General features: G+C 45.1%; 1 protein-coding gene across 1 annotated transcript in view; it reads left to right on the top strand.

Moving 5' to 3' along the window:
* LOC309553059 (uncharacterized protein) overlaps positions 1-23,421 on the top strand; it is a gene marked incomplete at both ends in the record, with an annotated part of 84,076 nt that overhangs the window by 44,022 nt on the left and 16,633 nt on the right.

The raw sequence follows: 23,421 nt of genomic DNA, 5'->3' as shown, positions 1-23,421 counted from the left end.
AGTGATCTGGCCAGTAGGGATGATCGAACTTTTGAAAAGTTTGGTTCGGCCAGAACATCCGAACTTCCCGAAAGTTCGGCCCGGATTTCAGAACCCCATTGAAATCAATGGGACCCGAACTTGGGTAATCAAAAAACACAATTTTTAAGCCCTAAAACCCAATAAATGCCCCTAAAAAGTGCCTAGGGTTCTGGGTCATGCCCTATTAACTATTAATCACACAAAAAAAAGTTCTTAAAAATTGTCATTTTTGATAAAAAAAGCCAATTATTGAAAAAAAAAAAAAGAGAATGATTTTTTGATTTTGACTTTGGATTTAGTATCTGGGGGGTCTAAAATGTGTACCTGTGAAGTTTCAGCTCTGTAGCATGTCCAGAACCATAAAGAAAAAGATAGTTTGTATTAGTGCAATTATAGATCTTCTGGAGTATGGCTTCTTGCTTTTCACAGCACCTTGCCGGTTTAATAACAGGCATTTTTTTGGGTTCCTTGGAGTCAGAAAAAACATCTGATCTTATGTATAGTGGTACTGTGCACAAGTTCAGATGTTTTGCCTGCCTCCAAAAACCCCCAAAAAATGCCTGCTCAACACACCTGGGCATTTTTTTTTTTTTTTTTTGGCTCTAGCGTTTTTTTGGGCATTTTTTGGGGTTCTTTTGAGGCAGGCAAAACATCTGAACTTGTGTATAGTGGTGTATATACACACATACTTATATGTATATACACACCTAGCCATATATAGGTGTGATAGTAGCAGAAATATATTAGTGTAAATGATTTCATTAGTGCAAGCATATATTTCTGCTACTATCACACCTATATATGTCTAGGTGTATATATACAGACATGGTTGTGCATATATACCCCCTATACACATGTTCAGATGTCATGTCTGACATCAAACATGTCCTCAAAAAAAGCACTGGCAGTGGCAACCCCTGCAGCATAAAAAATGCTGGCTGGTGAGAAGCCATATTCCAGTTCCGAAGCAACTCAGAGAAATGATCATTTCTCTATAGCGGTCACCCTGCTTTGGAAGGGTTTTGTCACCCTGCCATAGCAGTCACTGTCAGTTAACCCTACACTACACTACTGTCTCCTTACACTTAACACTTTCCCTACAGAATCTGAATAAATTAAAGCTAACTAAAGTGTAAAAGAGCACTCTAACTACACTAGATATCCCTTTCCTCACACTAATAAATTTCAAATGACACTTTGTAACACTTTGTAACAGAAGTAAAAGAACAGCATTCCACTCTCTTCCATGTCCCGTATAAGAATGCTAGGAATTTGGCGGGGGCTATCTTATATACTGGGGGGCGTATTCACTAATGATTGGACTATGGACCCCCTAGTCACTCCAATCACATTTCTAGCATTCTCCTGTCCCCTCAATTGGCTTTTGCTAATGGTTCTGGTCCAATCACGGGCTTTTAAAGCCCATTTCCTGTCCCATTGCATTTTGGTCGGTTCTGGTTGCCGAATTCCGAACTTTTTGGGCAAAAAGTTCTAAATTCGGCCGAACCTCAAACACCCAATGTTCGGGCCGAACCGATGGTCGACCCGAACCGTTCGATCATCCCTACTGGCCAGTAAGTCTGCTGTTTTTCAAAAGAACAAGGTCCTCTGTATCAGTTTACAGGGATGAAACATTTGCCACTGACAGGGGTGTTTACAATGATCAGCTTTTATTTATGGTAAAGTTTCATCCTAAAAGTAAAAAAAAAAAAAAAATTTGCTAAAGTGTGAGCTGGAATTTGGCCTTAATTTGTTAGTGTACCTCAATCTCATAGTACATCTCATCTCCCCCTCACACTGATAATGCTGCTGTCCAAAAGGTGTTTCCATGCTATTTCATCCAGAGTGGCGACTCCCTAATACAGGAGGTGTGTTACTGGCCAGATCACCAGGTGAAAAGAGGGAAAATAGCCTAAACAAACTAAAGCAGCCACCACATCTAATGATCGGTGAGCTGCAGAATATTTCATTTTTAGTTTTGTGTTTAATTCCATTTAAACCACTTTAAGACCGGAAGCATTTCCCCCTTAATGACCGGGCCCTATTTTGCAATTCGGCACTTACTTTAACGGACATTTACACGGACGCTGTACCCAAACTAAATTTACATCCTTTTTCCCCCACAAATAGAGCTTTCTTTTGGTGGTATTTGATCACCTGTGCGATTTTTAGTTTTTGCGCTATAAACAAAAAAAGAGCGACAATTTTGGAAAAAAAAACAATATTTTTCACATTCTGCTATAACATTCCCCAAAAAAAGTAAAAATCATAATTTTTTAACATTTTAGGCCAATTTGTTTTCTGCTACATATTTTTGGTAAATAAAATCGCAAAAAGCGTATTTTGATTGGTTTGAGCAAAAGTTATCGCGTCTACAAACTACGGGAAAGATTTATGTCATTTTTACTGTTTATTTTTTACTAGTAATGGCAGCGATCTGCGATTTTTTGCGAGACTGCGACATTGCGGCGGACAGATCGGACCTCTAACTGACATTTTTGACACTTTTGGGGTTACCAGTGACATTACTACAGTAATCAGTGCTAAAAATTTGCACTGTTACTGTAATAATCACACTGGCAGGGAAGAGGTTAACATTACTAGTGATCAGTGGGTTAAATGTGTCCCTAGGGGCGTGATTCTAACTGTCAGGGGGCATGGCTTGTGAAGTAATCACAGAGACATGCGATCCTATATAGCAGGATCGCGTAGCCTCTGTGATCACTTCAGGGAGAAGGACAGACAGCTGTATTTACGTCAGCCGTCCGTCCTTCATTCTCAGCTGCGGGAGATCGCGAGCGGCCGGCGGCCATCGGAGCCGCCGGTCACACGCGCTGGCTCCCCAGGTAACGAGCGGGGGTGGGAGCGCGCCACCGGCGGTGCGTGCTCGTCCCCTAGAGTCTCCTGAGCGAGCGACGTAACATAACGTTGCTTTGCTCAGAAGCGGCTGCCTGTCGCAGTAAAACTGCGGCGGGCGGTCGTTATGTGGTTAAGTGAGATTTCTCCCTCCCTCACAGATCACTGTGATTGGCTGGAATGACTAACCAACTACAGGGGTCACTGCTATTGGACAGTCACTTGTGATTCTATCTCCTCTAATTTTCCAAACAGGAAGTTATCACAGTGAGTGACAATGGGAACCTTTCCTCCTTTTTTCCCCACTCCTCGGTGTACATGGAATAGGAGGAGGAAAGAGAGGAGAGGTGACTACATCCTATCCCATCACTGTGACCACACTGCATCCTCTGTACATCTAGGAGAGGTCACATGACCCCATCTGGTGGGAGGGGACTGGGAAGGACTCATGGAGATCGGGGGAGGGTCTGCAGAGGGGGGGAAGGGTGAAAATAGAGCAGGTTGGGGGCAGAGGAAGAGGAGCGGTATAACCCGGTGTGTGTCTGTACAGAGCAGCATAGAGCTCTCACCTTCCCCAGGATGTACAGGACATAAAAAGGAGACACATACTGCTAATATATCATCACACACTAACCTGTCTGCACCCTACACAATTGTATTATAGGGGACATGTAGGGAGGAAGTATAGCAGCAAACCTTGGGAACTACTTCTTCTAAAAATACTAGTTCCCTGGCTGTCATGCTGATCCAATGGCTTCCATACACTCTTGGTCAGTGATGACGAACCTTGGCACCCCAGATTTTTTTGAACTACATTTCCCATGATGCTCAACTACACTGCAGAGTGCATGAGCATCATGGGAAATGTAGTTCCAAAACATCTGGGGTGCCAAAGTTCCCCATCACTGCTCTAGGTAATTGACCCAAAACAAGTATCCAGATTGGTGGTTTTGAATGAACTTGGATTTCTTCATCTGCATGATTGTTCCAGGTCAGTGTCTAAAAGTACTGAGACAAAAATCAGAGACAGTCAGGCAAACAGCATTTTCAGAAGGGGTCCGGCATTGTCTTCTCCATAGTCCCCTCAGTATAGGTTACCTTTAAAGTCTCAGCATGGAAGTCTTTTGTTGCATTTTTTCTTTTTCAATTTTCATTTTACTGAAATACAAAATGTCTAAAAAGAACAATAATGTATTTAGGTCAACTTTATGATTAAAAGGTTTTGGGAATATTTCCTCATTTATAAATATTTGGTGTCACTATTTTTCTATAACTTGTATATATACTGGTTGTATCAAATGTGAGAACAACAAAATTTATAATGAAGGTATACTGGACAGCCACTGAAATATCTAGTGAATAGGTAAAATGAACAGACACACCAAGAGCAGTTTTGATGAAAAGCAAAAAAACAAAACTTTACTGGACATCAAAATACATAAAGCTTCTTACACATAAAAGTTACCATAGACATTAATAAGACTCAAACATACACTCCTATTCCCAATATCCCCAAGAAAGGTCAAATGATACTTAACTCTGGCAACAACTTGCACTCGATATCTGCAACAGGACACTGAGGAGGTTTTTTGCTCCATGCTTTCCTTCCACAGCTCGAAAAAAGTAACCTCTCTCCAACCATCCTAGTGACTAGGCTTACTGACGCCGGAATCCCTGGTTGGTGTGCGGTGAAGATGATGCGTTTCACCAGCCAATAAACCCTGGTTTCATCAGACCTTGATGAAACCAGCGTTTATTGGTTGGTGAAATGCGTCATCTTTACCGCACCAACCAGGGATTCCGGCGTCAATAAGCCTATCTGCTTGGGTAGGAGAATCATCAAGGAAGTCACGCTGAAGTGACGGCTTGCCGCTCGGCCCTCCTGCACATGCTCAGTAGAAGCACAGGAGGTAGCTGGAAGTCTCCAAGCGAGGCAAGGACGCCGCAGCTCTGCAGACCTACGCCGAACACCCGGATCCCATGATCACAGGTTCAGGAGGATGTAACAGACTGGTTTATTCTTAGGAGGTACGGTGCTTTATACATGGATTACACAGAGAACTCTGTTACTACACTTAACAGCCGCACAATTTAACCTCCATTCTACCGGTCTATGCTAATTACTCCACTACCGCTGGACTGTGTTTTTCAGGCCTTCGGTTCACATTGCCTATTTCTACTGAAGCGCTATTTTAATCACTCTTGGCGGCTACTGGGGTATGATGACGCCACCTGTGTAGTATTTAGGAGCAGAGTATATAATCTGTGTGATCAGGACAGGATCTATAGTAAGCGCCAGTGCCTCCACTCAATCAGGGCTTGTGATTAGCAAGTGAAATCCCAATTGAGAAAACATATCCATATAGACAATAATCCACACAGCAGAGTGTTTAAATGTCCATGTATTGAAGAAATAACATTCAGTGAACCATACAACATAAGATATTTTCCTCTCAGGAACATGAAATCATTAGCAGTGTCTCTGTGTGTCTCAGTGAGGGGATGTTACAGCACTTACAGTCTGTTCTTCAGCAGGAAAATGTCTGTGTGTCCTCATGTCTCTCTTTTTCCCAGTCTTACCCAGAAAACCTTTCTCTGCCCTATTTGATGACCTCATCCTTCTTGCAGAGAGAGAAAGAGAGCACAGCAGCCATATTGACAAAGGGCAAAACAAACACTGAATAACAGGAATACACACTTGAAAGATGGGCAAAGAAATTATCACATCACTACATTCTCCTCCTGCTGAAAATCCCTCCGACCCGGCAAGGATATACACATAAAATAACAACAAAAATTAACATCGTTGACGCCTTCTGCAGACCACTTCTCCAGATGCAATCTATTACAGAGCTAGCTGCAAAGAAAGTATGGTTAGTAACAAATAGGCATCATGCTAACCAGTCTAGAATGAGCTGCAATCATGTCCGTCAGAACATGAGGTTGTACATAGTTCTGTACAGCATAGCAGGGTCTTCCCAAAGTGTCATAAGTAAACATCGGTGGAGGACGTCGAACACGATCTCCTCTCCTCAACCCCTCAGGCATAAATCCAGAGAACTCTTGGACAGCATTAGTGGGGAAACTTGGTGCTCCAACCATGCCTGGAACTGTAGGCACAACATTTTGGACTGTTGGTTCAAAAGCAGGAGTGGCTGGGTTCAAACCTCCCCTCTGAGGGAGGCCCCCATCAGTACTAGGTGAAGGAACCTGTACAGGAGACTCTGGTGGAGGCCCCCATCAGTACTAGGTGAAGGAACCTGTACAGGAGACTCTGGTGGAGGAGTAAACCAGTCACTGTCATCACTCTGGTCTCCACTGTTGCCACAAGGCACATCATTAGAATCTGTAGCAATGTCAGATTGTGGCTCCTCATCAACAGTAGCAACTTGTGGTACCGGAAGCAAATGATTCCTATGCTGCTACTAAAGGTCTTCTGCCGCCCATACATGGATTGGATTTTTGGACAAAAATATTTGCATCTATATTTATACAAAAATGATTTGTATATTTGTTGAATGGACGAGTGTTGTTTGAAAATTCCACTTGCTTTTAACATTTAATTTTAAAATGAATATAACTTCTGAGCAAAAACCACATACACTATTTAAAGATTTGTTTGATCGAGAAGTTTTCTATTCTGCTCCTTCGAATTTTCCTGTCACCGTGGTTAACAACGAACACCAAACGGACCCCACTAATGGTTGTAAAATCAGATGAATGTTTTTGAAAAATGTTCTAAAAAAATGTAGTTTGTGTATGGCCAGCATAAGTGACAGCAGGCGCAGGGAGCTTGTATCAAGCTACCTGCCTATTAATAAGAGAGTCTATCATGAATGTTCTATACCAATCCGGCCTGAAAATTAGCAAAACAGTGGTTTTAGGTGTAGCGGGGTCTTCCATTATACAAGTTCTAAAAGACTGCTGCTTGACATTTGAGAGGAACTCGGCTCCATCTAGTGGCCAAAAGGACACATTGCAGCGGCTATGGAATGTCTTTTGATGTTATTTTCCTTTCAGGAAGTTGAGCAGTCTTCATCGCCCATAGTGCTTTGAGAATACCAGGGTGCACTGCTGCACCGCACAGCCTTCTGGGGGAAGCTTTATAAAGGAAGGGAGGAGCCAGGCTCACTCTCTTGGGAAAGACACAGTGAGACAAGCAGGATGCCAGCGCTGTGGGCTGATGCTGTATGCTAGGCCGAAACTCCTGGGCCTTAAGTGACTAAGATGCAGTGTTTCATCTCCAGTAGAGGATCCCTCCTGGAGGTCCCATCGATGTTCTACAGAGACCAGACTCATCCACCCCAAATACCTAGCGCGGCTGGTGACAGAGGCCGGAGACTGAGACAGCAGCGGAGGCTCCCTGGGAGACAGTCCTGTTGGTGAGAGGGCACCTGCCCAAAAACTGACTCTATCTATCAAAGAAGTAACTTTAGTCAGGATTAGCCTTAGAGTAGTAGAAGGCAATATACCAGGTGGCCCAGTACATCTCTCACAGAAGTTTTACCGGCAATCCTGCACAGACACCCCGCGGTGATTACTAACTGTTTGCTGCCATTCTCTCTATTGATCACCCATCCTCAATGTGGATTACAAATTGCGAGTGCACCAACGTTGCTAGCGAAGATATAGAGAAGAAACAGCGGACTCAGATAGGTCTGACATTCTGATACTGTGTCTAACTGAATGCTGAGCCTTATCTCCAAAAGCATAATAGTGATTAAGATGGTGGTCCTATAGGCTCTGAGACATTTCCTGAAACAATTAATGTGCCCTTGAGGAGTGATATCACAGTATTTATCTTATCTTTGATTAATTAATTAGTATATCCTTTTACAAAGTCATATTTTACTGTATCGAAACTGTTTATTTGATTCACAGTAAATAACTTTCCTGTTTAAAAGCAAGCTTGTGTGTGGTCACCTTGTATTACCCAGAAGGACTGCAGCTGGAGAGAGGTAACAGGTCATTATTATTTATTGAAGTGTTATATTCCCATCTGTGTAGCCATTTGGTATTCCAGTCCTATTCTGGGTCAGTTGTGCCTAGGGAGGGTTCGAGCCAATTCTGTGGGTTGTTAGGCAGGACGTAGACCCAATAATCTAATCAGCAGCTCCTGCGGGGGTGGTGCTACACGTGGGGGCTCGTCCGGGATCATCTACAGTCCTGCAACACAACCCTCTCAGCCACAGAATCCCCCTCAACGCAGAAATGGATCCTACCGCTGCAGCCGAGTGGTGCAGGGAAGAGAATGTCGTAGTGGAAAATGGCCTGGTGGTTGAAATCAAGGGAGAGGTCTGGACTGAGGAAAAACTCCTCCCAGTTTTAAGGGCACTGTCCACAGACAGGAAATTCTGGGTGACTGACATAAAGACAGACACCACCGTTCCACACACGTATGCATTGTGTGAGTGGAGGAAGGGGGTCCCTGATTACTTTAAGGGAACCAGTGTAAAGACTACTGACCAAACAGAACTTTTCTTAATACATCCAGAAGTCCTTACTGAAGGTCCCTCATCCACCACTCCTGGGGGATCCAGCAAAGAAAAAGGTGTCCAAGAAGGGAGTCCAGAGTCACCACCTTTGTCTACCTTTAGCTCAGAACTGTGTGCTGTTCTCGGGGAAATCGTAGCAAAATGTAGTAAGGACTCCCCAAACTATCTGATGACTGAATATAGGAAGCTCAGGACATTCTCTGGGAAACAGCCTGTGCCTTCGACAGAAGATGGGTTTGAAGAGTGGTTAGATACCGCCACTCAGGCTTTGGAAGAGTGGGAGGTACCAGAACAGCACAAGAAACAGAGAATCACAGAAAGTTTAAAGGGACCTGCACTAGAGGCCGTACGTAATCTCAAGCTAAGCAAAAAGAACTGTACTGCACAGGATTATCTAGACATTCTACAAGATGTATTTGGTCGGACGGAGAACGTGGCTGAACTTCTTTACCAGTTAGACCACTGTTACCAAGAAGAGGAAGAGAAGTTGTCCGAATTTATTAGACGCCTAGATAAGATCATCCACCAGATCTTGATAAAGAAAGGGATAGACCCCCGGAAGGTAGATGAGACTCGTGCACGGCAGGTGCTGAGAGGGGCTCAACCCTTAGATCCCATTGCCATACTGTTGCGAACTCGCCAAGATGGTGGCATTCTGGAATACCCTGACCTGATCCGAATGGTCAGAGAAGAAGAGGTCATGTTAGACAACAAAAGGAAGAGTCGGCAGTTTGACTCAACTGCTCGTGTCAGAGTGATAAGTGCAAAAGAAAGTGACTCGCAAGTTGAACTCCTAAAGACCCAGGTGTCCCAGTTGATAGAAATGGTGTCCATCCTGACTAGTCAGGCATCTACTCTACCTGATGGGAACGTGTCAGAGAAGCCGGATAAACCTTCTAACCTTAGAGTAGACCCGGAACCGAGACCTAGGAGATCGCTAACTTGTTTCAACTGTGGGGGAGTAGGACATGTTAGAGGAGTATGTCCCAGCCCAGGAAATGTCGCCTCAGAACCTCGCAAGCCAGCGGAAAAACTTCAGAGGGCACCCGTGAAGGAGTCGACCGGGTGCCCGCCAGTTTCAAGGGAATCCAAGAGACTCAATGATTCAGGGAATCTGAGTCAGGGAGTCAGATCCAGGTACAACGCCCCTAGTTCTATACTCCAGGCTACTGAGAGAAGGAAAATCAATGCACACCGGGCCCAGAGGGGACTGAAGTCCAGAAGAAAAAAAAAGAAAAGAGCCTGGGTGCAGAGAACTGAATCAGACAACAAGGCCACTTCAAGAGAATTCCCAACTAACTTGGTCGGGCCTTCCCCTGTAGTCTCTGTCCAGGTAGAAGGAATTTACACAAGAGCCCTCCTTGACACTGGGGCCCAAGTGACTCTTCTGTATAGAGACTTCTATGATAAACACCTTACCCATCTACCTCTGCAGAAGTTGGAAGATCTGGAGATATGGGGTATCGGGACTCAAAGTTTTCCCTATGACGGGTATCTGCCAATCAAGTTGACCTTTGACCCATCAGTGGCTGGTGAAGCTGAAACCTTCGACACCCTAGCGGTGGTCTGTCCTCGTCCGCCAGGGGCCAACAAAAGCTCTCTCATCGTAGGGACCAACACTGACCTAGTAAGGCGCCTCCTGACACAACTGGTCCAGGGACAGGATGCTCCAGCGCCAAGGATTCACCCCATGCTACGGCAGGCCTATCAACGATTAGTATTGGAGCAAGAGACTCCTGCAGAAGGAGTTGGAAGACTCTGGAAGTTGGACAGAACGGAAAAGGTTTTGCAGCCAGGAGAGGTGGCTTGTCTGAAAGCTTCCGTTAAACTCACATGGAAACAGCCGGGCCCTTTTATCATCTTTGAATCAGGTCCACAGGAAGAGGAGAGAGGGATAGAAGTAATCCCTGAAGTGATCCCTTTGAAGGTGTTACAGAAAAACCATGGAAGGGTTTTAGTGAGTGTCAGAAACACCTCTACTACACCGGTGAAGGTACCGGCCAGAGTGCTGTTGGGCCAAGTTAACCCGGCTACCCCAGTTGTCCCATCTGATCTTAAAGAGGAGGGAAGGGGTGAAGATGTTATAGAAGAGCTCTGCTCTGGAAACGCTGCCCTCCCACCAGAATGGGTGAAGAGGGCCAAGGCACAACTTGCTGGATGGCGAGGAATATTTTCTAGGGCTGAGTTCGACGTGGGATGCGCCAGGAGTGCCACTCATAAGATCCGCCTGAGTGAGGACAAACCTTTCCGAGAAAGAGTCCGGCGAGTTCCCTTAGGTGACTTAGAAGATCTACGTCAGCAGCTGGCGGAACTCAAGAAGACTGGGGTTATTCGAGAATCCAGGAGCCCATATGCTTCTCCGATAGTGGTAGTCCGGAAGAAAAACGGATCTCTGAGGCTTTGTATCGACTACCGAACACTGAACAGAAGAACCATCCCAGACCAGTATACCACTCCTCGAATCGAAGACGCCCTACAGAGCCTGTCAGGGGCGAAGTGGTTCAGTGTGATGGACTTAAAGAGTGGGTATTATCAGATCCCCATGCACCCTGAAGATCGGGAGAAGACAGCCTTCATCACCCCTGTGGGGTTCTTTGAGTTCAATCGCATGCCTCAGGGATTGTCAGGGGCCCCTGCTACCTTCCAAAGGCTGATGGAAAGGACCGTTGGAGATATGAATTTGATAGAGGTACTGGTATACTTGGATGATGTTATCGTGTTTGGCAGAACTTTGGAAGAACACGAGGAGAGGTTGGAAAAGGTCCTGAAGAGGCTACATGAAGAAGGCCTGAAACTTTCTCCTGAGAAGTGCCAATTCTATCAGTCCTCGGTCCATTACCTGGGCCACATCGTGTCTGAAGAAGGGGTGGCCACCGACCCGGACAAGCTGGATGCTGTCGCCTCCTGGCCGAGACCTACAAATGTGACCGAACTTCGGTCGTTCCTGGGTTTTTGCTCCTATTACAGGAGGTTTGTAGAGGGGTTCGCCAAGATTGCCCGACCCCTCAATGAGTTACTAAAGAACGAAGAAGATGACGTTCCTGAACTGGTCAAGCCAATGAAGTCCACCATGGGACCCCGGAAGGCCAAGGAGTCCATCCAGGATCAGTGGACCCCAGAATGTGAAGTGGCTTTCATTCAGTTGAAAAAGAATCTAACCACTGCCCCTGTGTTGGCCTACGCAGAACCCACGAAACCATATGAACTACATGTCGATGCCAGCCGAGATGGGCTGGGTGGGGTACTCTACCAGGAACATGGGGGCCACCTGCGACCCGTAGCCTACGTGAGCAGGAGTCTACTACCTGCTGAAAGGAATTATCCTACCCACAAACTTGAATTCCTGGCCTTAAAGTGGGCAGTGGTCGACAAACTGAAAGATTACCTGTACGGAGCTGAATTCATTGTCAAGACGGATAATAATCCCCTTACCTATCTGTTGACTACAGCTAAGCTGGATGCAACAGGACACAGATGGTTGGCTGCCCTCTCTAGCTTCAACTTCAGCCTGAAGTATCGGCCAGGAATCGGGAACAGGGATGCAGATGCCCTATCCAGAAGGTTGCATGCACCACACGAACCTGATGAAGAATGGACCCATTTGGCTCCAGAAGGGGTGCGTGCCCTATATCAGGGAACTGAACTTCGATCCAGAGGAGGATCAAGAGCCGAAGAGATTGGGGTTTCGGCTGTCGGAGTACCCAAATACTATTGCAGGGTGACCCAGGTTGAAGGGGAAGATTTACCCCGGCTGTCCAAAAGGGACTTGAGGAAGGAGCAGCTGGAAGACCCTCTGGGAAAACTTCTTTTGGAAGCCTTGGAGATCCAGCGCCCTGAGTTGCTTCTCACCGACTCTCCTCAGGGGGCCCGTCTGTTGCATAGAGAGTGGACCCGGTTACAGATCCGAGAAGGGGTGGCCTACCGAAGAGGCCCATCTGAAGACCTGGAGGAGAAGTGGCAACTGTTCTTACCAGCTAAATACAGGGAGAGAGTTCTGGCTGCTCTTCATGATAATCATGGCCATCTGGGACCTGAAAGAACTTTTCAGCTTGTCAGAGACAGGTTCTACTGGCCCTGTATGAGGGCCGAAGTTGAAGGATACTGTCATTCTTGTGTCCGATGTATACAAAGGAAGACTCTGCCACGTCAAGCAGCCCCAATGGGCCATCTGCAAAGCCAGGGACCCATGGAACTGGTGTGCATTGATTTCCTTTGCCTAGAGCCTGATCTGAGTGGCCAAGGGAATGTCCTTGTGGTAACAGACCATTTTACCAGATACGCCCAAGCATTCCCAACAAGGGATCAGAAGGCCTCTACAGTAGCCAAAGTTCTTGTAGAAAAGTTCTTTGTACACTATGGGTTACCACAACGCCTCCATTCAGATCAGGGAAGAGACTTTGAAAGCAGACTGATCAAGAGACTGTTAGATCTGTTAGGCATCCAAAAGACTAGAACTACTCCCTACCATCCACAAGGGGATGCCCAGCCGGAAAGATTTAACAGGACTCTTTTGGACATGTTGGGGACTTTAAGCTCAGAGAAGAAACAGCATTGGGGCAAACATGTAGCTGCCATTGTGCATGCCTACAACAGTACTGTCAGTGATGCTACTGGATATTCCCCTTATCGTCTAATGTTTGGACGAGAGGCTCGATTGCCAGTGGATTTGGCCTTTGGCATCTCGCCCGATCACACCTCTTCAGCATCGCACAAGGGATATGTGGACCGACTGCGGAAGAGTCTGAAATCGGCCTATGATAAAGCTCAGGCCACATCTGATCAACGTGGACTGAGGAATAAAAGGAATTTCGACTTAAAAGTTCGGATCCAAGACTTGCAACCAGGGGACAGGGTATTGTTGAGGAACTTGGGTGTCCCGGGAAAACACAAGTTGGCAGACCGCTGGAAGTCCCAACCTTATGTTATCTGCAAGCAACTACCAAACCTCCCTGTGTATCAAATTCGGCCTGAAGGAAGTGTGGGTCCATTGAAGACTTGGCATAGGAACCATTTACTGCCTCTCTCTGAAGCAGTTCGCATGCCTCCTGTCGTAGATTCGCCAGAGACCCCTTCGACCTCTCGCCTGTCCAGACCAGTCACCAGATCTCAGTCGACACTCCCAGATGTGAGGGAGGGAAATTCTCCATCTGAAGATCTGGAAGATGAAGAGGAGGTACCTGACTGGATGTGGTCGTCTCAGTTATCAGAACCCACACCTGCCTCCCTGTCTTCATCCGAATTGGCTGACAGAGGAACCCTTCGGGCGGAAGCCCCCGAATTCATACCTTTCCACATGCTTCCAGAAGAAGTAGTTGATGATGAAGATCCTGAGGAGGAGGTTGCACCTTCCTCTGAAGAAGAACTGACCGCTCTTGAAGCATCAGATTCCTGTGTGTTGGAACATGAGGAGGAGGACATTGAAGAATCCCCAGAAGTGGCTGGTCCTAGTACCTCTGAGATCGTGCATCCCAAAGAACAGAGGGAAAGAAGAGTCATTCACCCGCCCAAAAGACTGACCTATGACCAATTGGGTGAATGCTCAGAAGAGGCTATCTTTACTTCCAAACGAACTCTTGATCAGCCTAGTTCTTCCACCGCAGATTTGGTGGAGGACAACCCTAGCTCACCCCCAGGCACATCTGTACAAGCCACTCAAGTGTCAGGGGTCTGTGAACAGAATTACCTTCCCTCCCCTGACAATTGGTGGGAGGTTCCTATGTCGAACCTGTGTTGTAATATGCAGTTGTTAAGTTTGAACTCTGCTTATGAAAAGGAAGATGATTCCCTGTTATGCATATGTTAATGTTTTTTTTTGTGTACTGCCAACATATGCACTGGAGTACATGCTGTTGTCCTCTTTGGGGACCAAAGTTTCTCAAGTGGGGGGAGTGTGTAGCGGGGTCTTCCATTATACAAGTTCTAAAAGACTGCTGCTTGACATTTGAGAGGAACTCGGCTCCATCTAGTGGCCAAAAGGACACATTGCAGCGGCTATGGAATGTCTTTTGATGTTATTTTCCTTTCAGGAAGTTGAGCAGTCTTCATCGCCCATAGTGCTTTGAGAATACCAGGGTGCACTGCTGCACCGCACAGCCTTCTGGGGGAAGCTTTATAAAGGAAGGGAGGAGCCAGGCTCACTCTCTTGGGAAAGACACAGTGAGACAAGCAGGATGCCAGCGCTGTGGGCTGATGCTGTATGCTAGGCCGAAACTCCTGGGCCTTAAGTGACTAAGATGCAGTGTTTCATCTCCAGTAGAGGATCCCTCCTGGAGGTCCCATCGATGTTCTACAGAGACCAGACTCATCCACCCCAAATACCTAGCGCGGCTGGTGACAGAGGCCGGAGACTGAGACAGCAGCGGAGGCTCCCTGGGAGACAGTCCTGTTGGTGAGAGGGCACCTGCCCAAAAACTGACTCTATCTATCAAAGAAGTAACTTTAGTCAGGATTAGCCTTAGAGTAGTAGAAGGCAATATACCAGGTGGCCCAGTACATCTCTCACAGAAGTTTTACCGGCAATCCTGCACAGACACCCCGCGGTGATTACTAACTGTTTGCTGCCATTCTCTCTATTGATCACCCATCCTCAATGTGGATTACAAATTGCGAGTGCACCAACGTTGCTAGCGAAGATATAGAGAAGAAACAGCGGACTCAGATAGGTCTGACATTCTGATACTGTGTCTAACTGAATGCTGAGCCTTATCTCCAAAAGCATAATAGTGATTAAGATGGTGGTCCTATAGGCTCTGAGACATTTCCTGAAACAATTAATGTGCCCTTGAGGAGTGATATCACAGTATTTATCTTATCTTTGATTAATTAATTAGTATATCCTTTTACAAAGTCATATTTTACTGTATCGAAACTGTTTATTTGATTCACAGTAAATAACTTTCCTGTTTAAAAGCAAGCTTGTGTGTGGTCACCTTGTATTACCCAGAAGGACTGCAGCTGGAGAGAGGTAACAGGTCATTATTATTTATTGAAGTGTTATATTCCCATCTGTGTAGCCATTTGGTATTCCAGTCCTATTCTGGGTCAGTTGTGCCTAGGGAGGGTTCGAGCCAATTCTGTGGGTTGTTAGGCAGGACGTAGACCCAATAATCTAATCAGCAGCTCCTGCGGGGGTGGTGCTACATAGGTCTTTTCAAATTTTAAAAATTTTGGTCTCTGAGTCTGATATGTACCACATTTAAACCTCCAATAATACATATATCTGTCTCAGAGTGGATTAGATAACCAACTATATAGCTGGATATTTATATTTACCACTGCATATAGATATTTAAGAATATTAACTAAAGTATACACCAACCTTTTTTTTGTTGACGTTTCTATCCGATTAGTCGATTAATCGAAACAATAATCGGCCAACTAATCGATTATGAAAATAATCGTTAGTTGCAGCCCTAGAGGTCACATAACTCCATCTGGGGGGAGGGGACTGGGAACGATAGAAGTGAGATCTGATAGATGGTGGTGGGTGATGAGCTCCATCTATATTTGGAGGACTCATGGAGATCGGGGGAGGGGAGAGGATCTGCAGAGGGGTGAAGGGTGACAATAGAGCAGGTTGGGGGGCAGAGGAAGAGGAGCGGTATAACCCGGTGTGTGTCTGTACAGAGCAGCATAGAGCTCTCACCTTCCCCAGGATGTACAGGACATAAAAAGGAGACACATACTGCTAATATATCATCACACACTAACCTGTCTGCACCCTACACAATTGTATTATAGGGGACATGTAGTGAGGAAGTATAGCAGCAAACCTTGGGAACTACTTCTTCTAAAAATACTAGTTCCCTGGCTGTCATGCTGATCCATTGGCTTCCATACACTCTTGGTCAGTGATGGCGAACCTTGGCACCCCAGATGTTTTTGAACTACATTTCCCATGATGCTCAACTACACTGCAGAGTGCATGAGCATCATGGGAAATGTAGTTCCAAAACATCTGGGTTGCCAAGTTTCGCCATCACTGCTCTAGGTAATTGACCCAGAACAAGTATTCAGATTGGTAGTTTTGAATGAACTTTGGATTTCTTCATCTGCATGATTGTTCCAGGTCAGTGTCTTAAAGTACTGAGACAAAAACCAGAGACAGTCAGGCAAACAGAATTTTCAGAAGGGGCCCAGCATTGTCTTCTCCATAGTCCCCTCAGTATAGGTTTCCTTTAAAGTCTCAGCATGGAAGTCTTTTGTTGTATTTTTTCTTTTTCAATTTTCATTTTACTGAAATACAAAATGCCTAAAAAGAACAATAATGTATTTAGTTCAACTTTATGATTAAAAGGTTTTGGGAATATTTCCTCATTTATAAATAATATTTGGTGTGACTATTTTTCTATAACTTGTATATATACTGGTTGTATCAAATGTGAGAACAACAAAATTTATAATGAAGGTATACTGGACAGCCACTGAAATATCTAGTAAATAGGTAAAATGAACAGACACACCAAGAGCAGTTTTGATAAAAAGCATAAAACAAAACTTTACTGGACATCAAAATACATAAAGCTTCTTACACATAAAAGTTACCATAGACATTAATAAGACTCAAACATTCCCTCCTATTCCCAATATCCCAAAGAAAGGTCAAATAATACTTAACTCTGGCAACAGCTTGCAATCGATATCTTCAACAGGATAGCTCCATGCTTTCCTTCCACAGCTCGAAAAAACGAACCTCTCTCCCCCATTCTAGTGACTAGGCTTACTGACGCCGGAATCCCTGATTGGTGCGGTGAAGATGATGCGTTTCACCAGCCAATAAACGCTGGTTTCATCAGATCTTGATGAAACCAGCGTTTATTGGCTGGTGAAACGCGTCATCTTCACCGCACCAACTAGGGATTCTGGCGTCAGTAAGCCTATCTGCTTGGGTAGGAGAAACGTCAAGGAAGTCACGCTGAAGTGATGGCTTGCCGCTCGGCCCTCCTGCACATGCTCAGTAGAAGCACAGGAGGTAGCTGGAAGTCTCCAAGCGAGGCAAGGACGCCGCAGCTCTGCAGACCTATGCCGAACACCCGGATCCCATGATCACAGGTCAAGGAGGACGTAACAGACCGGTTTATTCTTAGGAGGTACGGTGCTTTATACATGGATTACACAGAGAACTCTGTTACTACACTTAACAGCCGCACAATTTAACCTCCATTCTACCGGTCTATGCTAATTACTCCACTACCGCTGGACTGTGTTTTTCAGGCCTTCAGTTCATATTGCCTATTTCTACTGTAGCGCTATTTTAATCACTCTTGGCGGCTACTGGGGTATGATGACGCCACCTGTGTAGTATTTAGGAGCAGAGTCTATATAATCTGTGTGATCAGGACAGGATTTATAGTAAGCGCCAGTGCCTCCACTCAATCAGGGCTTGTAATTAGCAAGTGAAATCCCAATTGAGAAAACATATTCATATAGACAATAATCCACACAGCAGAGTGTTTAAATGTCCATGTATTGAAGAAATAACATTCAGTGAACCATACAACATAAGATATTTTCCTCTCAGGAACATGAAATCATTAGCAGTGTCTCTGTGTGTCTCAGTTACAGTCTTTTCTCCAGCAGGAAAATGTCTGTGTCTCCTCATGTCTCTCTTTTTCCCAGTCTTACCCAGAAAACCTTGCTCTGCCCTTTTTGATGACCTCATCCTTCTTGCAGAGAGAGAAAGAGAGCACAGCAGCCATATTGACAAAGGGCAAAAACAAACACTGCATAACAGGAATAAACACTTGAAAGATGGGCAAAGAAATTATCACATCACTACATTCTCCTCCTGCTGAAAATCCTTCCGACCCGGCAAGGATATACACATAAAATAACAACAAAAATTAACATCGTTGACGCCTTCTGCAGACAACTTCTCCAGAAGCAATCTATTACAGAGCTAGCTGCAAAGAAAGTATGGTTAGTAACAAATAGGCATCATGCTAACCAGTCTAGAATGAGCTGCAATCATGTCTGTCAGAACATGAGGTTGTACATAGTTCTGTACAGCATAGCAGGGTCTTCCCAAAGTGTCATAAGTAAACACCGGTGGAGGACGTCGAACACGATCTCCTCTCCTCAACCCCTCAGGCATAAATCCAGAGAACTCTGGGACAGCATTAGTGGGAAAACTTGGTGCTCCAACCATGCCTGAACTGTAGGCACAACATTTTGGACTGTTGGTTCAAAAGCAGGAGTAGCTGGGTTCAAACCTCCCCTCTGAGGGAGGCCCCCATCAGTACTAGGTGAAGGAACCTGTACAGGAGACTCTGGTGGAGGTGTAAACCAGTCACTGTCATCACTCTGGTCTCCTCTGTTGCCACAAGGCACATCATTAGAATCTGTAGCAATGTCAGATTGTGGCTCCTCATCAACAGTAGCAACTTGTGGTACCGGAAGCAAATGATTCCTATGCCAGGCTTTGATCCGGTCCTCGAATCCTGTATACTGGAATCCTAGGCAGTTTTTCTACAACTTCAAACAACTCATTTCTCCAGCGATCAGCTAACTTATGTTTGGCTGAGGGTCCCAAATTGCGGAGAAACACTTTATCACCAGGTTGTAAGTCTTTGTAATGAACTTTGGCATCAAAACGCCTTTTGTTGGCAGCATTTAATTTCGCAGCATTTTCCTGATAGGCCTCTTTTAAACTCTGAGTCGTGCCACATACTGATAGTGATTCCTCTGTTCCACTCCATCAGTAGACACTCCCAACTGAATGTCAATAGGGAGACGGGCTTCTCTCCCAAACATGAGAAAATAAGGAGAAAAGCCAGTGGATTCATGTCTGGTGCAATTGTAGGCATGTACCATAGCTCCCACATGTCGGCTCCAGGTCTGCTTAGCACCATTAGGGAGGGTACCCAACATGTTCAACAAGAGCATCACCCTCTGGATGATAAGGGGTGGTGCGGCTGTTGTTGATGTTAAGCAATGTTAACAGTTCTTTAATTAGGCGACTTTCAAAGTCCCGCCCCTGGTCAGAGTGAAGTCGATTTGGCAATCCATAGTGAACAAAAAACTTCTCCCACAGCACTTTGGCTACAGTTACTGCTTTCTGATCTTTGGTGGGATAGGCTTGAGCATAGCGAGTATAGTGATCAGTCACAATCAAAATATTTCCCACACCACTGTTGTCATTGTCAATGCACAAAAAGTCCATGCACACTAAATCCATGGGACCAGAACTTTTCAAGTGTTCCATAGGAGCAGCTCGAGTAGGCAGAGTTTTCCATTGCAGACATCTCACACAACGGCGGCAATAGTTCACAACAGCTTCCCTCATTCGTGGCCAAAAGAATCGGTCTTGGATTAATCCATAGGTTTTTTCAACTCCTAGATGCTCATGTTGATCATGCAAACTTCTGAAAACAGAGTTTCTATAGAATTGAGGGAGCACTAGCTGTCTCCTTCCAGGATGATCATGAAACAAATGTACCCTGTATAAAAGTCCATCAATTATTTTGAGCTTATCCCATTCCTTAAGATAGTAGGTACTCTGCTCAGGTAGGTGTTTTCTCATGTAGTTAGGATCTTTGCGGAAAACAGACTCTCTGACATGTCTGATTATTTGATCTCTTTTTTGTAGAAGGATCATATCTTTCTTTTGCAGCTGGATGTTTTCTGGCACCCCTAAAGCAGTGGGGCAGCAATACATGTTTGGAATGCACTCTTCACCAGCTCCCAGGGAATCAATAGCTCGTAGGTAAGAGAAAACAATATTGTCTCCTTGTACAGCAGCTGTAGCACAATAGGCAGCCACAATAGGCCCAGGTACTTCCTCCCAGTCACTTTCTTCCAAGTTCATGGGTAATCCAGGGCGCCTAGAAAGAGCATCAGCCCCAATATTCTTGGGACCCAGCTTGTACTTGAGAGTGAACTGATAATTAGACAAGGCAGCAAGCCACCTATGACCAGTGGCATCTAGCTTAGCTGTAGTCAAAACATAAGTCAAGGGGTTGTTGTCGGTTCTCACCTCAAACTGAGTTCCATACAAGTAATCATGCAGCTTTTCAATAATAGCCCACTTCAGGGCAAGAAATTCCAGTTTATGAACAGGATAATTATTTTCTGCTGGGCTTAGACTGCGACTGATATAAGCAATAGGCCTTAGTCCTCCTGGGTACTCTTGATGTAAGACTCCTCCCAATCCATCATAACTGGCATCCACATGCAGAATGTATGGCTTTTGTGGGTCTGCATAAGCCAACACTGGTGCTTCTGTAAGACTTTTCTTAAGCTGTAGAAAAGCTTCCTCACAAGCAGAAGTCCATCTCTCACTGAAATGAGTTTTGCGGTTTGTGTCCATGCCAGGGGTTTCTTTGAGCAAGTCATTAAGAGGCAGTGCAGTCTTGGAATAGCCTCTAATGAATCGACGATAATAGCCACAAAATCCCAAGAAGGACCTCAGTTCTGTCAGATTTGTGGGACGGGGCCAGGTAACCACAGCCTCCACCTTAGCCGGATCAGTTGCTACCCCTTCTGCAGATACGATGTGACCCACAAAGTTTACTGAAGAACGAGCAAACTTATATTTGTCCAGTGAAAGTTTCAGACCTTCCTTCCTCAAACGATCTAGCACTTTAAACAGTCTCTGGTCATGCTCCTCCAGAGTGGAGCCAAAGACAATTATGTCATCAAGGTAGACGATACATTGAGTGGGACAAAGGTCTCCCAGGGTCCGATCCATTAGACGCTGAAAGGTTGCAGGTGCACCACTTATGCCCTGAGGCATGTGAACAAACTGGAAAAACCCCCGGGGGCAAATAAAAGCCGTCTTTTCTTGATCTTCCTCACTCACTGGGACCTGGTAATAACCAGATCTTAAGTCCATTACTGTGAACCATTTACTGCCTTGCAGGGCATCAAGAGCTTCCTCAATGCGAGGTAGCGTGTATTGATCTGGGACTCTTCGCTAATTTAGAGTCCTGTAGTCAACACGTATTCGCACTCCACCATTTTTCTTTCTGACTACCACTATTGGGGATGCATACGGGCTTTTAGACTCAGCAATGATGTTTTCATCTTTCATTTTGTGCAAGCACTCTCGAACATCATCCAGATCTTTAAGAGGTATGCGCCTGGATCTTTCTCTAAATGGGGTGCTATCTGTTAGGCGAATACTGTGCTGAATACTTTTTGCACACCCAACATCCATGTCATCGGTAGAGAAAACATCATTGTATTCCATTAGCTGCTCTCCTAGTGCTTGTTGGTGCTCTGCAGGACTATCAGCATCATTCAAGTGAAAGTCTAATTTGGTTTCTCTTTCCTTGACTTTGGCAGTGTAGGAGCTAATGGTTTCCACTGGGTAACAATAGGCTACCTCTTTCCAAGCTGGTATTATAACTGGGCGTGTGGTAATGTTCCAGACAGTAACAACATCTATTCTTGGACATTTTACACGATAGTCTTTCCTTTCTGGTACTATCTCCCAGCCATTTTTTGCAGCCTCTTTTGTATCAGTCTCTAGCAAAAATAAACTACCATTTGCACTTGGTGAAATTTCCACATAAACCCGCAACACTCTTACTCCCCCTGCTGGAAGCTCTATGGGACGCCATGGATTTCCCACACACCCTCCAGGAAGATCAGGAGCAAAAGTTTGGCAGATATTTTGAAGTTCTGGAGCAACAGGCAGTGAAGGTAGGGGAGTTCCCCGTTGGGGTTGAAGAAACCGTATGAAAGCAGCCTCAACAGCTTCAACATTGGAACCCACAATCATAGGAGCATACTCATTACCCCCAGGTGGAGGGCTCACATAAGCAATAACTTTAAGTGGGGGATCCTCCTCAGCTATCACGCCAGGAATGCGAAGCTCAACTTCTAGGCAACCATCCATAAAAACAGGATTTTCTCCCACACCATAAACACGCAAAGTGTCCACAGTTTGCAAGGGAGGTGGTTTAAGTGTTGCTGATAGAAGGGCCTGTATATGGTCGTCAGCTGAGAACCAGTATCAAACAGAGCAGTAGTGGGTATATCATTAACAAACAAATTGAAAGTACATCTGCGGCCTACCCCAGGTAGCTTGGTAAACTTTTGTTTTCTTGATCTTCCCTGTTTTCTTTGGTACATATGTCCAGCTTTACTGTGAATTTCAGAACTGTCAGCAAGCAGTGGACACTGATGAACTGTGTGGCCTGCTTGTCCACAGCGGAAACATTTAATGTGGAAGAGAGGCTTATCACTGGAGGTTTTATCAGCAGATAGAGCTCTAGGCTGTGGGAGTCTACCCACTTCTTTGTTCTTAGCAACAGTCTCATTTGTGGGCTCCACCCCAGAATTCTGTTTAACTTTGCTCTTGCAAGGGGTACTAAAAAGAATATCAGACTCCTGTCTCTTTACTTCAGTCATAGTTTCAGTGAAAGTAAAGTTCCTCTCTCTCAAAACAACTCTTAGAACTGGTGATATTGGGTGATGTGGCAGTAGCCCCTTTATTATTTGAGCAGTCCTTAATCTGTCAACATCTGTAGGAGAGATGACCTTGTCATTGAGCAATCTCCCCAGGAGTACTTCTAGCCTCCTCACAAACACAGAAACATCCTCTCCCTCTTTATGCTTTGTCTGTTTAAAATCAGCAAGCATCTGATCAGGGTCATGGTGCCGTCCATAAGCATCTGTCAAAATATCAATATATTCTTGAGCACTGGTACTCACATGAGTCTCCTTGTAAGCTCTGATGATAATGGATGCTGGTGGTCTTAAACTTTCCATGATGCGCTGTTTTTTCTTTTCCTCTGAGCAGGTCCATTCCTCTATCACTTGCTGTGCAAAATCTCTCCACACCTCAAAGCTTTCTTCACCAGTGGGGACAGGTAGCACTCCTAAAAAAGCCTGTAATTTGCGATAAGAATCAGCATGTAAATTCTGGGCAATGACTTCAGTGACTTTTAGCAGCAGATGCTCAATATCTGTTTCCTGCTTAACAGCCGCAGCAGACAACATTACAGTTTCTCCTGATGAAGCAGTTGTATTCAATGGTTCACACTTATCAGGCAGGGCTGGTAACTTCTGCATTACTGGAGGTGAACTTACTGGAAATACTACA

Source organism: Pelophylax lessonae (assembly GCF_965119305.1).
Source record: "Pelophylax lessonae genome assembly, chromosome: 4".
Taxonomy (NCBI): Eukaryota; Metazoa; Chordata; class Amphibia; order Anura; family Ranidae; genus Pelophylax; species Pelophylax lessonae.
Note: the sequence above shows the minus strand (reverse complement) of the source record. Positions and strands in the feature narration are given on the sequence as shown.